The sequence below is a fragment of the Myotis myotis genome, unplaced genomic scaffold, assembly GCF_014108235.1.
Source record: "Myotis myotis isolate mMyoMyo1 unplaced genomic scaffold, mMyoMyo1.p scaffold_m19_p_5, whole genome shotgun sequence".
Taxonomy (NCBI): domain Eukaryota; kingdom Metazoa; phylum Chordata; class Mammalia; order Chiroptera; family Vespertilionidae; genus Myotis; species Myotis myotis.
The window spans coordinates 37,051,690-37,067,156 of record NW_023416357.1 but is presented as its reverse complement, the minus strand read 5'-3'; the positions used below and the strand labels follow the sequence as shown (position 1 = coordinate 37,067,156).

At 40.7% G+C, this 15,467-nt stretch overlaps 1 long non-coding RNA gene across 1 annotated transcript in view; it reads left to right on the top strand.

The window, feature by feature from the left end:
• The first annotated feature begins 398 nt into the window (after window positions 1–398).
• The window catches only part of LOC118656788, a 43,653-nt gene continuing 28,584 nt past the window's right edge, over window positions 399–15,467 (top strand). Inside the window, exons 1-4 of the long non-coding RNA XR_004967692.1 lie at window positions 399–481; window positions 2,345–2,536; window positions 13,874–13,997; window positions 14,291–14,328. This is a non-coding gene — a long non-coding RNA (uncharacterized LOC118656788). The remainder of the gene's footprint in view (window positions 482–2,344; window positions 2,537–13,873; window positions 13,998–14,290; window positions 14,329–15,467) is intronic.

The following is a 15,467-nucleotide window of genomic DNA, read 5'->3' as shown; positions in this document are numbered from 1 at the left end:
TACAGGAGTAGAGTAGGCCTTTAATCCAAGATGACTGATGTTCTGATAACAAGAAAAGAAGGGGAACAGAGAGAGAAACAGAAAGTGAGAATACCGTGCGAAAATACAGACATACACAGGGAGGAAAGCCAGGTGAGCTCAAGGCAGAGATATGCCTACAAGCCAAGGAATGCCAACGAATGCCGACAGACACTAGAAGCTAGGAAAGGGGAAAGGAGGACTTCCCTGGAGCTTCCAGAGAGCATGGCCTCCCCGATAACTTGATTTCAGGCCTCTAGCCTCCAGGACGATGAGACAATACATTTCTGTTGTTTCAAGCCCCTTAGGTTGTGGTACTTTGTTATGGCAGCCCTTCGAAACTCAGTAAGTGTATAGAAAACTTAGACTTTTTTTTTTTCAGTTCCAGGGAAAAGCAAAACTTGTTCGAGAAAGGAAAGATAAATATGGTATACCACATGACCTACTTGTTGAGAATGTAATGGTAATAGTACTGTAAATATTGATTGTTTATCTTACCAAAATTATACTGAATGTAAGAGTGATGGGGTCGTGTGTGTGTGAAATCATCTCCCCTTGTGCACAGTTAATATAAGGTGATTAAACTGAAATATGAAGAGGTAGCAGCATAAACACATAACTTAGAAACATGGGGGCAAATCGTAAATGATTCGGTTAGGAGAGCTGAAAGTACCTGTTTCTGGGGGGCAGGAAACAGAAGGTGGGGGCTGCGGGGACGGCTGTTTTTTTGGAATGAGTCTTGTAGAACTATTTGACTCCACCCTGTGCATGAGTAACCTTCATATAAAGAAATGCTACTTAAAAAAAGGAAAAGAATTTGAACCTACGAATCAAATTTCTTACAGGACTAAGGAATGTCCTGACCTTGGACAAAATAAGAAATAGAATAAATTTGTGTTGGGGGCTAGTTATCCTCAGATATGTATCCGTTTCCTAGGTGTGTGTGGGGGTGGAGGGAGAGTAGATCCTCTATGAAGCTTTCACATCTAACTTTGTCCCATATTCAAATGCTGCTCTTATAAAAGAATGCGGCCCTACCTGGTTTGGTTCAGTGGACAGAGCATTGGCCTGTGGACTGAAGGGTCTCGGGTTCGATTCTGGTCAAGGGCATTAAACCTCATTTTCAGGCTTAATCCCCAGTAAGGGCCATGCAGGAGGCAGCCAATTGATGATGTTCTTCTCTCAACGATGTTTTTATCTGTCTATCCTTCTTCCTTTCTCTCTCTCTCTCTCTCTCTCTCTCTCTCTCTAAATAAATAAATAAATAAATAAATAAAATACATACATACATATAAAAGAATGAGAACCTATGTTACCCCAAGTTTGTAGTTACAGTTTAAAACCATAAAGTTAATTTTAACATTTTAATAGGGATCTTTCCTTAAAACTGAAGGAGGTTCTTAAGATGAATGATATGTTTCCTTGGGGTGGGAGTTACAGGCACTTTCTTATCCCACTGGAATTCTGAGTCAGATAGGTTTATTTTCAGCTAGGAGCTAAGAGCTGAGTGTACTTGGCTTCTTACACTGATCTTAAGGCAGATGCCCTCTCAGCCATTCTCTCCAACCTCTCATCCCCCTTAAGGAAAGAAGCGTCGAGCCTGCACTGCTGCTTTTCACCATCAGAGGGCAGTGTGGGCGCGAGTGCCTGGGAAGGAGGAGGAAAGATGCTTAGCACTAAGGGAGTGGGAGGAAGTGTCTTGCAGTGTTTGCACTTAAAGCATCTCGGTAGCTAGATATTGCATTGGTACAAATGATACGTTTTCGTCTAAATTTTGTGCCAATCAAAAAGACAAGAAGTCCCGACCTTAATGCATTTGGCATGGCTACCTATCTCACCACAAGCCAGGACTTTATTAGGAAAATGAAGAGAATGGCAAGAATAAGTTTAGAGATCGTCATTCCGCTCCCCCCCCCCCTTTTTCCTACTTGCAGAATAGATTCTGAAAGAACACGGTGTCGGCTGGAATCGTGCTCTGCTTTCTTCCCTATTATTCTAAAATAGATGTGCTTCTCACACGCATGGATAGACCATTTACCCCTGATTTGTATCTCAGGGACAAATCTGGCTTATTAGCACCATTATTTGTAAACTGCTAACCTGTTTCCCTGTGCTGGTGTAATGCTGTCTTGATGGGCTGCTGTGAAAATGTGAAGATGTCTGTCAGGCAGGAAAAAATTATGTAAAAATGATGTGGGTATAGAAAATAGGATCGACAAAATGTAATAAACTCCTCCTGGGCTGAAGAGCAGAGCTGCATATGTAATGAAGTACTTTGGGATTACGTCACCTTTTATATAACATCTGGCGATGACTTTTATTTCAGAGCTAATTTGAAGAAGCCAGGCGCTTTTCTTTTCCCCTCCCCAAGACTGCCTTTATCTGAAAGAAGAAAGAAAGAACTGTTACATTTTGCATGCAAAGAAAGCCTGAGTGGCTAGATTACTCCCTCAGGGCAATGGAAAACTGAAAAAGAAATTGAAAAGGGTCAGGCAAACACGGCAGAAACAATGAAGAGGTATGTGTGATTCTTAGTGAAATTGGACCGTCTTAGCAACCAGACAGGTAACCTTCGTGGCTTTACCCTCCTCCCTTCTCTCCCCTGCCTCTGTAGACCTGACCCAACGATGCTCTGGAAAGCATTTGTCCCTAAATAGCTGATCTGAAGTGAGAGACTGAGAAAATTACTGAAAAATTGGAAACATTCTAAATTTTCTTCCTTTCTTTTCCCTCAAACTGACACCTTTCTCCCCCCAATTATATTCACATTTTTTTTGATCTGTCACGACGGATTATTCAGGTGGTCAACTCGCCATTTTAATTTGTCTACATAGACAATGGGGAGAGGTCTCCAATGACATTGAATGGACTTCACTTTGAAGGCAGGAACCAGGAGGGAGAAGACCCTCTTTGCACCTCCTCTTTTCCCATTGTCACAGGTTCTCTGCCCATGCTCACCTCTGTACATGCTGGACCTTGCTACCCTGTGTTTGCCAGACTCATCACGTTATGTTAAAGTTTCCCATTCGTGCCTCAACCCTGGAAATGCCTTTTCTTGAATTTCAAGGCCATGCCTACAATTCAGAAGAGGCGGTGTCTCACTTTTGTACCGAATGGGTTCCCAGTCACATGTTTGGAAGTTAGTTGGACATTTGAAAATTGAACAATAGCTTTGCATGTTGTAAGGAAGAATTTGTTCTCAGGGAGCTAAAGTATATGATGAGATCTCTAATTTTGGTTTCTGATAGTGACACCTCCCTCTGTGTGGGTGCGAACAGGCACATGGGACAGAGTGGGTGGCAACTGCCAGTCATATGGGCTGGGGATGTTGACCCAGGAATCTCTCCTCCCAAGACTTAGCTTTTCTTTCGTTGGCCCACCCTGAAAGGGCAAAGCTGGAGTGAGAGGGTCTGGTTCTCAGCCCACCTCCAAGAATGACCACAAGGTGGTAGATGTGAGGTTGCTAGCTGTGAGTTTGCTGGAGCATTAGAGGGATGGGGCAGGTCAAAGGGCACTGCCAGGGATGGCGGACCTGTGTGGGCTGGCAAACTCCAGGCTTTGTGGTCTATGATTTCTGGAGTACTTGGTGGCAGGGGTTGACTTTCAACTTAGCCATGTAGACTCATCTCTAGCCTCCGGGGAAGAGATTCTTCTATTGTTTCAGCTTGGACCTGACCTTTCCTTCTAATAGCTGCGGCTGCCTGGCATGAGACGATTCTATCACTATTCCAGGCAATGTAGGAAAGACTGAATTTTGAGTATGAAAGATCTGAAGATGCCAGTGTTTAATACTGGCATACCTTGAAGATATTGCAGGTTTGCTTCCAGGCCACCGCAATAACGTGAGTTGTAATCTTTTTGCTAGTGGAGGGTCTTGCCTTCAATTGGAAAAATAAAAAAGCCGTGTCTGTGAAGTGTAGTAAAACAATAGTGTGGTATCTTGGTTATGTATTGCTGCATAACATACTACCCCAAAACTTAATGTCTTAAAATAACAACATTGATAACAACAACTTTTAATTATATTTCATAATTTTGTGGGTCAGGAATTTGGGCAGTGCTTGGCTGGGTGATTCTTCTGCTTCCCATGGCATTGACTGGGTACTCTTCAGTTGGTGGCTGGTATGGTCTGAAGGTTCAAGATGATTTCACCCACATGCTTGATGTCTTGACAGAAATGGCTTTGGGCCCCTTTCCCTCTCCATGTGGTCTTAAGGCATCTCTCCACATGGACAGTTAGATTTTTGCATAGTGCTTCGTTTAGGACTCAAGAGAACAAGGAGGAAGCTGCCAGTTCTCTTAAAGATTGGACTTGGAATTGGCATGGCACCAATTATGCCATAGTCCATTAGTCAAAGCAGTCACAGAACAGTCCAGAATCAAGGAGGATGGAAACAGATCCCACCTCCCAAGGAGAGTTGTGTCAAAGAATGTGTGGCCATCTCTGATCTACCACATGGGGGTTACATAAATGTAGTTGGTGTGGGAGTGGAGCCACAAAGAGGATATGAGGGGGAAAGACATTCCTAACTAGGAATCAAAGTTTTCCCAAGGGAAATGGTTTCACTGGGAGGCCTAAGCTCACCTTTTCTGTTGTTACCTGAGAAAAAGGTACTTCTGCTAAGCCAGGGCAGTAGGGAGATTTGTGTACCCTTTTGTACTTTTGGTTCCAAATAAAACTCTGGTTTAAGTGCTTAGGAACACTGCTGGTAGGTGCACTGGAAAAACATCAGTGGTTAATGTCTGCAGGACACTTTGCAGATGATATCGGCGAGTTTCCAAAGGAAGAGTGGGAACATTTCTGTCTCTCCATTGTGTCACACAGCTTTGCCAATAACTAAGTAAGCAATGGATTTTGCAGGTTTTGAAAATGTTTCAAATTTTTCTTCTGATGTAGAGAAGAGGAGGGGAAAGAGAGGATTTTTTTTAGTCTAATTTAATTTTCTTTGTCTGTAAGTTCAATACAAGATCCCAGCAAAAGTTTTGTAAAACATGATAGCAGCAGTATGTTTCTCTTTATTGTAGACGTGATATAATATTGTCAGTGTCATGAGGTCCCCTTTTAGGCACAAATTTAATGTAACTAATTAGTTTTTGAAAACATAATATGTGCACATAGTACAAATTTTAAGGGAACAAAGGACATATAATAAAAATCTCCCCCACATGCTTATCCCTGAGTCCTCCATGTGCCTTCCTCAGAGGCAGTCACTTTTTTTGTTTGTTTGTATATACTTCGAAATTCTTTGCATACCCAAATTCCCCCAACATGTGCATGTGTGTGTGTGATTATAGGATATATAATTAAATAACTCCCCCCACAAACAGAAGCATGCTGCATACTGTTTTATACTTTGCTTCTTCATAAAACAATATATTAGAAATTGTTCTATATTAGTAGATACATGTCAATTTCTTCTTTCCCAAGAGTTACGTTATATTCTGTTGCATGAATGTAGTATCATCTTTTTAAATTTTTTTTAAAAATTTTAATATATCTTTATTGATTTCAGAGAGTAAGGGAGAGGGAAAGAGAGAGAAAAACATCAACGATGAGAGAATCATTGATTGGCTGCCTCTTGCACAATTGGGGATTGTACCTACAATCCCGGCATATGCCCTCACCAGGAATCAAACCGTGACCTCCTGACTCATAGATTATGCTCAACTACTGAGCCACCATGGCCAGGCTTATTATTATTATTTTTTAAATCAGACTTTTGTTGATGGATATTTAGATTGTTTCCAATCTTCTATTATAAGCAACACCACAATGAGTAGTCTTAGACATGCAATGATAGTTGTGTATATGTGAGACTACATGTAGAAATGGAATTGCAGGGTTGAGAGCTATGAATATTATAATTTTGATATTGATTATCAAATTATCTTCCATAGAGGCTCTATTTGTTTACATTTCTCTACCCAGCTTTCATTTTTAGATTCTGGGCATTGTCAGTGGAGTTTGTTCTGAGAAGGTCATAGACAGAAAAAGGCTATACGATTGAATAAGGAAAGATTGCCATTTGTATTTTTATATCAGCCTCATTTTATGAGATTTCTAAGTAGTTTATCAAATATTTTAGCAAAATAGACCCTGTGTCAGGCAGTCCTCCCTGCTAGGAAGCCTGCCACATGGAGGAATGAGAAGATTGGGTACAGAGTGAGAGGAATGTTTCCAATCTGACATCACTAGGACTCACTGTGGGATCCTGATTACGCCAATTATTCTTTCTTTGACCTCAGTTTTTATTTCTTAAAAAAAAGTATTTTTATTGACTTCAGAGAGAGGGAGGGAGAGGTAGAGTGAGATAGAAACATTAATGATGAGAGAGAATTATCAATGGCTGCCTCTTACACGTCCCCTACTGGGGATTGAGCCTGAAACCCAGGCAGGTGCCCTGACTGGGAATGGAACTGTTCATGGGTCAGTGCTCCACCATTGAACCACACGGCCAGGTTCAGTTTTCTTATTTGTCAAATAAGTACTTGTCAAATGATCTCAGAAGAATCCTTGGATCCAAAATTGATTCTATGAAACTCCCTTCACTTTTTATCTCATATAATAAAAGCCCAGCAACCATAATGGAGTAATGACCAGAACGACCACTTGACCAGTCGCTATGAGATGCATTGACCACCTCTTGATCTCTCCCCCTGGCCCGCAGGCTCCAATCACAGGGTGGTGAATGGGGAACCATGGGGAACTGGGGTGGGTGGCGGCGGGGCGGGACTGGGGACTGGCGAGCGGGCAGAAGATGGCCCAGATTGCAGGCTAGGCCTAGGGACCCTACCTGCACACGATTTCGTGTGCTGGGCCTCTAGTAATGTAATAAAAACTTCTGTACAGGAACAGCTACATAATTTCCAAGACCACACGCAAAATAAAAATGTAGGGCCCCTTGTTCAAAAATGATTAAGAATGCCAAGATGGCCACAGTGGCGTATTAAGCGAAGTGTGGGCCCTTTTAAGTGCAGGGACCCTGTGCAACTGCACAGGTCATAAGCCCATGAGGCTGGTCCTGTGCCTATGAAGATTATTGCCTCCAATCAATGGTGTATTGCTACATAAGTATTTAGTGGCAGTTTGATATAGACGTGTGCTTGAGACACCACTGTCCTTTTCTAAGGAAAGCTGCCTTTGTCCACAGCGCCTTGATAAGGAAGTTGCCCTAACCTGTATCTTGTGCACTGGGTGTCTGCTGATTAGACTAGAGGTACACACCTGACTGGAGGGCAGTCAGTTCATAGGCAGGTGAGTAGCTCGTAGGATGACCTGACAGCAAAAGCTCTGACCAGTGGGAGTTCAGTAATTAATTGGTAAACAGACTCTTTCTGGAATTTGAACTGAGAAATATGGAGAAGATCAGCCAGCCAGTTTGGGGCTTTAGGGTGTGGTATGAGTGGAAGTGGATAGGTAAAGAGAATCCACACATATTCCCTGTGTAACTCAACAGTGAACCCTCATGACTGGATGTAGCTAAGTAAAATTATTTCTGTTCTTTGCAACCCCAAGAACATAATTAACCCAAGGTTATGCTAGACTAGAGCATAGCTTTAGCCTATTAATGCTTAAGCCATCTAGGGAACGTGGCTTAAATACAATGAGAAGTATGAAAATAGAAAAATAGTTTCGAAACCTCGTTTTCTCCTTCAACTGCCAGCTACTGCACTGGGATCGGCTGGAGAGTAGCCCGTGCTGGCCAGGTGAGTGGTGATCTGAGCTCACTGAGTGCTGCCCTTCTGTCTTTCTTGCTTCTTGGCCAACTTTCTTATATATCCCTGGGACTGCTTTTTTTTTTTTTTAAACTTCTCCTAAGTTTTATTTTTGACATCTTGTTCTACTTCCAGTGGAGTAGCCCTAGGAAAAATGTAGCTGTCAATTGTGCAAAAAGACACGTATTTTCTTGGTATATGTCTTTTTCCTTTCTGTTGGACTGTGCTAATGGGTCCCTGGAGTCTGCAGTAGGCTGAGGCAGGAGCTGCACGAAATGACCTCTCCAACCTTTGGCAGGTTACCCATGCTAAGAAAAGGATTCCAATATAGTCATTTCCCAACCCCTAATTATAGAATGTCTATATAATTGTTTGATGCTTTTCCTGTTCCTTCACGGTTCAATAGAGGCGAGTTTGTTGGTCTTCAAATGCATACCCAACTAATTTGGTCAGGAATGTCACATAACTTAGCATTGACAGTAATTTGCTTTCTAGGATGCATTAAAATCTGTAGCGTGTGGGCACATTACTTATAATAGCACATACTGCACATGAAGCATGTATAGAGCGGCACTTTGCAAATGGACCCTGATGCATAGGACCCTGATGCAATCACTCTGTAGCCTGCACACCCTGGATAAACATGACATAGACTCAGAGGGCTCATGTTCCTCATAGATAGATGCCTCTCGACAGTGCAGGGTTTAGCCGTGTTAAGGGGTAGACTAGGAAAACCAGTCATCCAATTGGCATTATTGTGGAGAAAGGGACATTTATGTTAATGCACTGCCTCCAAGGTTTTGCCCTGCAAAGGCTTCTGTCTGAGGGGCGGGGGGTGAGGGGGTGAGGTGGGGTTGGAAACTGGTGAACGGCCTAGAGTTCTATGTTCTTTTTTGCTTGGGCCATCAGCTGCACTTTGCCACACCCTGTGGGTATTTCGGAGAGCACTTGAACAGCAGTGAGGGACTGGCTTGAGCCTGTGGGCTGTCTGGGGTGATTGCTATGGGAATGTGCTAGAGCCATAGGTGGGTACCAGTTTTGTGTGTAGGAAAGGAAAAATGAACCTTGTAGTATTTCCAGGTTCAGATTTTGCTGTAAATTCCAGGAACCTAAGCCTTTCCGTGTCTGTATCTTCTCCTCGTAAATGGAAATGCTAAACATCGATGTTGCTCTTAACGCCGAGACATAACCCCCACGTATATTATTGCAATACTTTTTGCTTATATGAAATATACCTAGGTTTTTGAAGATAAAAATTTAAGTCAGATTTTATCAGAAGAGTTAATATTGGGGAAAATATGGCTGGTTGAAAAGTAGTTCAGGAAGATCTATCTATCTGCCTATCTATCAATCATCTGTCTATCAATCAACATTAGAAAATTTATTAAGAGGCCACAGTGTTAACAGGAGGATGGCATTTATTTAGGCATTTAAAGCATTGCCGGTAAAATGTCTCTCCAGAATCACAAACTCAACGCTGGTAATTGGAAGTGGGAGGGAAAGAACTCTTATGGATTAGAACCTGGTTATCCTGAGGAAATCCAGAGGGGAAATCAATAGCTTATTTCTGGGATGCAGAGGGATTAACAGCAGATTACTGCATTTCTCTCTACCAGAAGCAATTTGGTTTATTTTATCATTTCTATTTCCCATTTGGTTATGAGAACATTCCCAGCTTACATATTTCATAGCCCACACATAAGTTCTGAAAACAGTGTCATTTAACTTACAGACCTGTCAGTGAACATTACCAATTTATACAGAGTCATGGTCTCTGCTGCAAATCCTCAAAGAGAACAAAATAAATGGCATAAACAGAACCTGGGGTCAGTGTCTCCTGTTTCTATGTGATACTGCCATGAATTGCAGTGGGTAAGTAACGCTACTCCCCACCTCCAGGTGACAGGGCCGTGATAGGCGCCCACAGAACCCGCTGGCTCTGGTGTGGACTAGAAGAAAGTATATAATTTTTGGATTAAATGAAATGTCCGTGAACAGTAGAGATTAGGCAAAATTGTGAGACATTCCAGAGTTCAGAAGGAGTGAGGGACTTGGGCAATAAGATGGAACATTCTCTTAAAAGTTTGCCACACTTTCATTTATCCTAGTTGTAAAGTATTCAAACAATTTAGAAAAATATAGAATAAACTAGATGCTCTATGCATGAAATTCATGCAAGAAGCGTGGCCCTCACAACCGCGGTGGCTTGCCTCAGCCCTCGCAGCCCTGGCTTTGATGGAAGGTTGTCCGGAAGGACATCAGGAAGGTCGTTTGGCTGTCCGGTCTAATTAGTATATTATGCTTTTATTATTATAGAAGGTAAATATCTCATGTTCTTACCCTCCTGAATTTTCTTCCCTCCCCAGAGGTAATGATTATTTGGTGTTTTCAGAATATGCGGACTTTTTACGCCCAAGTATATGTTTGTACTCAAGTGTGTAGGTTTTTTAAAAAAGTAAATGGGATATTTTATACATAAACATTGTCTTGTCATTGAGCACTATGTCTTAGACCAACTGCATTCTTTACAAAAATCTTTATTGTTGTAAGTATTACATTTGTCCTCTTTATTCCCCATTGACCCCTTCTAGCCCGCCCCCACCCCACACCCCAAGCCTTGACCACACTATTGTTTGTGTCCATGGTTATGCATATACGCATACAAATTCTTTGATTGATCTCTTCCCATCCATCCACCTCTGCCTTCCCGCTGAGATTCACATTCTTTTTGTTTTTTAAAGATTTTTAAATTGATTTTAGAGGGAGAGGGAAGGAGAGAAACACCGATGTGAGAGTGGAACATCAATCGCCTGCCTCCTGCGTGCTCCCCCACTGGGAACTGAGCCCCCAACCTGGACATGTGCCCCTGACCGGGCATCTAACCAGCAATCCTTCCATGCAAGGGATGATGCCCAACCAACTGAGCCACATGCCCAGGGCCCAGCTGAATTCTTTTACATTATAATATGGCTCTCCTTTAGGTGGGCATTAGGCTTCTTTATGATAAACAATACTGCAGTGAATATCCTTGCTTATGCTTCTTTGTGCACAGGTACAAATATTTCTCTAGAATAGAGATTTACCAGTGGAACTTCTGGGTAGAACTATATGGATAGTTATATTGACAGATGTTGCCAAATTGCCTTCCTACCAGGGTATGAGGGTATCCATTTTTTCCATATCCTTTATAACTCTGGACACTATCAATCTTGTTAATATTTGCCAATGTTGTAGATGAAGGATGATTTAGTTGTTTTAATTTGTGTTTCCTTGATTGGTAAAGGTTGAGCATTTTTTCTATACTAATTGGCAATTTGCTCTTCTATAAAATGTTCTTGTCCATTGCACATTTTTTCCCTATTGTGTTGTTTGTTTTATTGACTATAGTCACTTCTTAGGTATCTTATGGATATAAATGGCATGGGTTATATATATTTCCCATGTTTTATGTACTTTGACACTTGTTTTTTCCTATATCCATGGTGTCTTACTTTACCCAGAAGTTTATGTAGTTGAATCTGTCAGTACTTTCTTGTATGGTTTAATAATTTTATACCTCTTCCAAGGTTATAAAAACATTTCCCCTAATACTCTGTAGCTTAAAAAATTATTTGGCCCTTTAATGACTCTGATATATAGTTTTGTGTAATGTAGGGAAACTTTCCTTTTATTTTTCTGAAACAAATTCTCATTCTAAACATTCCCACCACCTCTGATCCACCTCACATGTTTCTCTATGACATCTTGGATTTGTGGATTCTTTGGATGTCTGTAGAGATATACCCTGAAATTGTATGCAGAATTTTGTGTGATATATGAATAGCTGTGAAAGATTCTGGACATACTAGGAAGGTAAAATAGACTGGAATTATTTGTTGAGCTATTGAATATGGGGATTAGTGGGAAGAAGTCAGGGGTAATAGCCAGATTTTGGGTTTGGGTGATGGGTTGGTTGGTTGGTGGAGTCATTGCTGAACTAGGAGCTGTAGACTGAGTACCAGATTTTAAGGAAAAGCTGAGTTTTACTTTGTACATTTGCAATGCTGCATATTGATATAGAGGCAGTAGTGAACGTGATCACCCTAAGTGAGAGTACAGACAGAGCAAAGATCTACAGAATACCAATGTTTCAGGTGTTTTTGGAGAAAAGGGACAGTTATAAGGTTGAGAAATAGAGATATGAGAAAAGTCAAGGGGAAATATCCCAGTAGCCATGGGAGGAGAGGTTCAAGAAGGAAGGAGTGGTCAATAGGGTGAAATACTGAGAGAAATCAATTGAGATAAAGACAGAAAAGGTCCCACTGAGTAAGCAATCAAGATCATTGGTGACCTCTTAAGAGCACTTTCTGGGGAGCAATAGGAGTAGATGCTAGTGGGAGACAAGATGCGATCGTGAGGAATGGGGTTGGGAGAATAAATGGAAGGTGAGGTGATAAAGGTAGTAGGTGTAGCTAAGTCTTGCCCCAGGCTTTGCTGTGAAGGTTTGATGGTAGCTGAAAAAGATATGTGGAAAAACTGCTATTTATTTTTTACATAGTGGAGTGATATTGTAAGGATGTAAAGAGCTAATGAACTCAGTTGTCCGGTAGATATATTCTATTCTTTTTTTTTTTTTTTATTTTTATTTTTATTTTTATTTTTATTTTATTTTTTTTTTTTTATTGCTTAAAGTATTACAAAGGGTATTACATATGTGTCCATTTTATCCCCCCGCCCTAGACAGTCCCCTAGCCTCCCCTATCCCCCAATGTCTTATGTCCACTGGTTATGCTTCTATGCATGCATACAAGTCCTTTAGTTGATCTCTTACCCCCCTACCTCCTGCCCCGCAACCCTCCCCGGCCTTCCTGCTGCAGTTTGACAATCTGTTTGAGGCAGCTCTGCCTCTGTATCTATTATTGTTCAAAAGTTTATAATGGTCTCTATTATCCATGAATGAGTGAGATCATGTGGTATTTTTCCTTCATTGACTGGCTTATTTCACTTAGCATAATGCTCTCCAGTTCCATCCATGACGTTGCAAATGGTAAGAGTTCCTTCCTTTTTAGAGCAGCATAGTATTCCATCGTGTAGATGTACCACAGTTTTCTAATCCATTCAAATTCTTAAAGGATTTGATAGTGAACTTAATAAAGATTTTCTTTGACTTATATTTGGGATGTTAAAAAGTATTTAACAGCTGAATTAGCTTGGTCATTGACCAATCAAAATAGAAGCTATAACCTGTCACAGCAGATGTTGGCTATAAGTCATTGGTAGGGCTGTACTAATGTCTAACAGTCCTGTTCCTATGGACTGTCTGGCTGTATGTATAGATGTTTTTCTGGGAAATACTTTGGTTAAAAGGACTGATTTTCAAGATTGGATTAGCAGAACTTCCAGGCCCCCAAAGGATCAGAACACAGAGGTTAGAACTAGCATTGCAATATGTATTCACACTCATCTGCTAGGTTTGATTGAAGGCGACATTTGTAATCAAGAGCCTTGGGGGCAAAAAGGACAGAAAAGTGAACAGGAACACTGAAAAATTGTGTTTTTCTCTCCCTAAAAACTAAAATTAACAGTACGTGACAAGTTGTGGAGGAACAACAAAATGAAGGCAACACATTCCAAGTAAGAGTTGTAAGGGCAAGAACGATTTTCATTTCAAATTGTAATTTTACTTTGAGCTGTAAGGTTAGGAACAAAATGGATTTTTCTAATAGCAGAGCACATGTGATAGGGAAATTTTCTGTTTGCACGGATGTTCCCTCCGTGACCAGTGCTAGTGTTGGAATGAAGATGATAGGAACTAGTATTTTCTTGTATGTGTACTCTGTGTTTTTATGATAGTGTGGGGGTTCAGGGGGCAGAGAGAGGCCTACAACTTAAACTATATGCACTTCATCATTTTAGTTCTACTCCTCATTTTTTCCCCGGTTGGTAAATGTACAAACTTACATCATCCCAGGAAATAATTTTTCCAAATAGAAACTGAAGCTTATTTTTTTCTTTGACAAATGTCACATAGATAAACCTCTCACCATAATTGGCTCTCTTTCAGAGGTTTTCATGTGGAATATTTATAGTGAAATGTAAGTGTGTCTGGTATATAAACAGAGTTAATCACAGCTATTATTCTCACTTTTACACTTCTCAGAGATTGCTTGGAATGTCACATCTCAATAAGCTTTAAGAAAAGCTGGAATTAAAAGTTCGTTTTTAAAAGAAGGCAGAAAAAACAAGAGTTCTGAGGGGCGGATAAAATAGTTAATGTTCTTTTGGTAGGTAGAGTCAATAATATTACCTTTTTTGAGTAAAGAGAAAGAAAAAACTATGTTTGTTTACCTGAATTTTATGTCTGTTGTCATTGTTTCTTGGGCGAGGTTTTGTTGTGTGTTGCAGTTGACTAGATAAAATAAATCAGGAACAGGCTCGATTGCTGCCATCTCTTAGATAGGCTAGAAAAATGTTCCTACCAAGGAAGTATAAGAAAAGAAAGAAATATCCAGAATCAATATTTTGTCTGTAGATATAATACTGTTATTTGACAACGTTTCTAATTCTTTTTTTCCAGGTCACACCAATTTGAGGGGGTAGGTTTGAAAAAACAAGGTAAAGGTGATGATCACAAATAGTTTTAACCTTGAGAACTTACCAGGTGGAATCAATAGGACCTCAATCTTTTCCTCCCTCTTCCACTTTCCAAGCTCTTCCTTTCTTTGGTGTGGTCCTGATTAATGTACATATTCTCCATGGAAGCTGTCAACCTCTCAAACATCTGTTCTGCTATTGCTGTTTGACTGTTGGCTGGCCTCCATTGGGAGTTCCTGCCCACCACCTTGATGACCTTGTTGTGTCTGTCTACGGATGGTGCTCATGCTGTTTCTTCACCAATGTTACAGTTCCCCAAGTGAAGAACATCCTAAAGAATAGTCTGGTATTTCTCTCCTAAACTCTTTGTTTTAAGGAGATACAGACACTCAATCCCAAGGATGGGTTGAAGATATTTGAATGGCATCACACAATGCTACAACATTTTGCCTTTATCAGCACCAAACCAGTGTCCCAGAAAGGCATCCAAGGTTTTCTATCTATCCAGGCACAGTTCTCTTAGAGATGGGGGTGGGAGGCAGAATTTTAGAGACTCTGCCAATTGGTCCTCTTGGCCAGGAAGCTCATAAATTCCTCTGGTACAAAAGATACCTTGAGAATTGATTCTGTTCTGATGTTGCTCAGGAAATGGTCATGCAAATTAAATTCTACTTCTGAAGACCTATTGAAGCATTTAAAAAAGAAAAATTCTTCCACAAATGTGCTGACCTGATATTTCACTTAAATACCTAGAGTCTTAATTAAAACAATTTTTTTTTTTAGCCATTTTCTAAAGTAATTCTCTAGGGTTACCAATAGTTCTATTTTCTGCAAATGATAATGAGGTCATGGAATTAGACTTTATGGGAAGCCTGGCCATATCTCTAGTCCTAGCACAATCTCTCCTTCATCCTAACCTTTGCATCACCAGAATTTGCATTAAGCAAAAAGTCCTAGCTGTGTAAGTTGCTTTTCACCATGTGTAAATTGCTTGCCTTTCTCAGTCAGGAGCATTTACGGAGTGTCCACATGGCTGCTACCAGTACCATAAGAAATCACTAGCCTCTGCTCTTAAAATCCTTGTAGTTTAGTTGACATTGTCAGGTCAGGCAGTGGCTAGGATGTGGTCTAAGATATCAGAAGCCACATGTTTTGTCAGT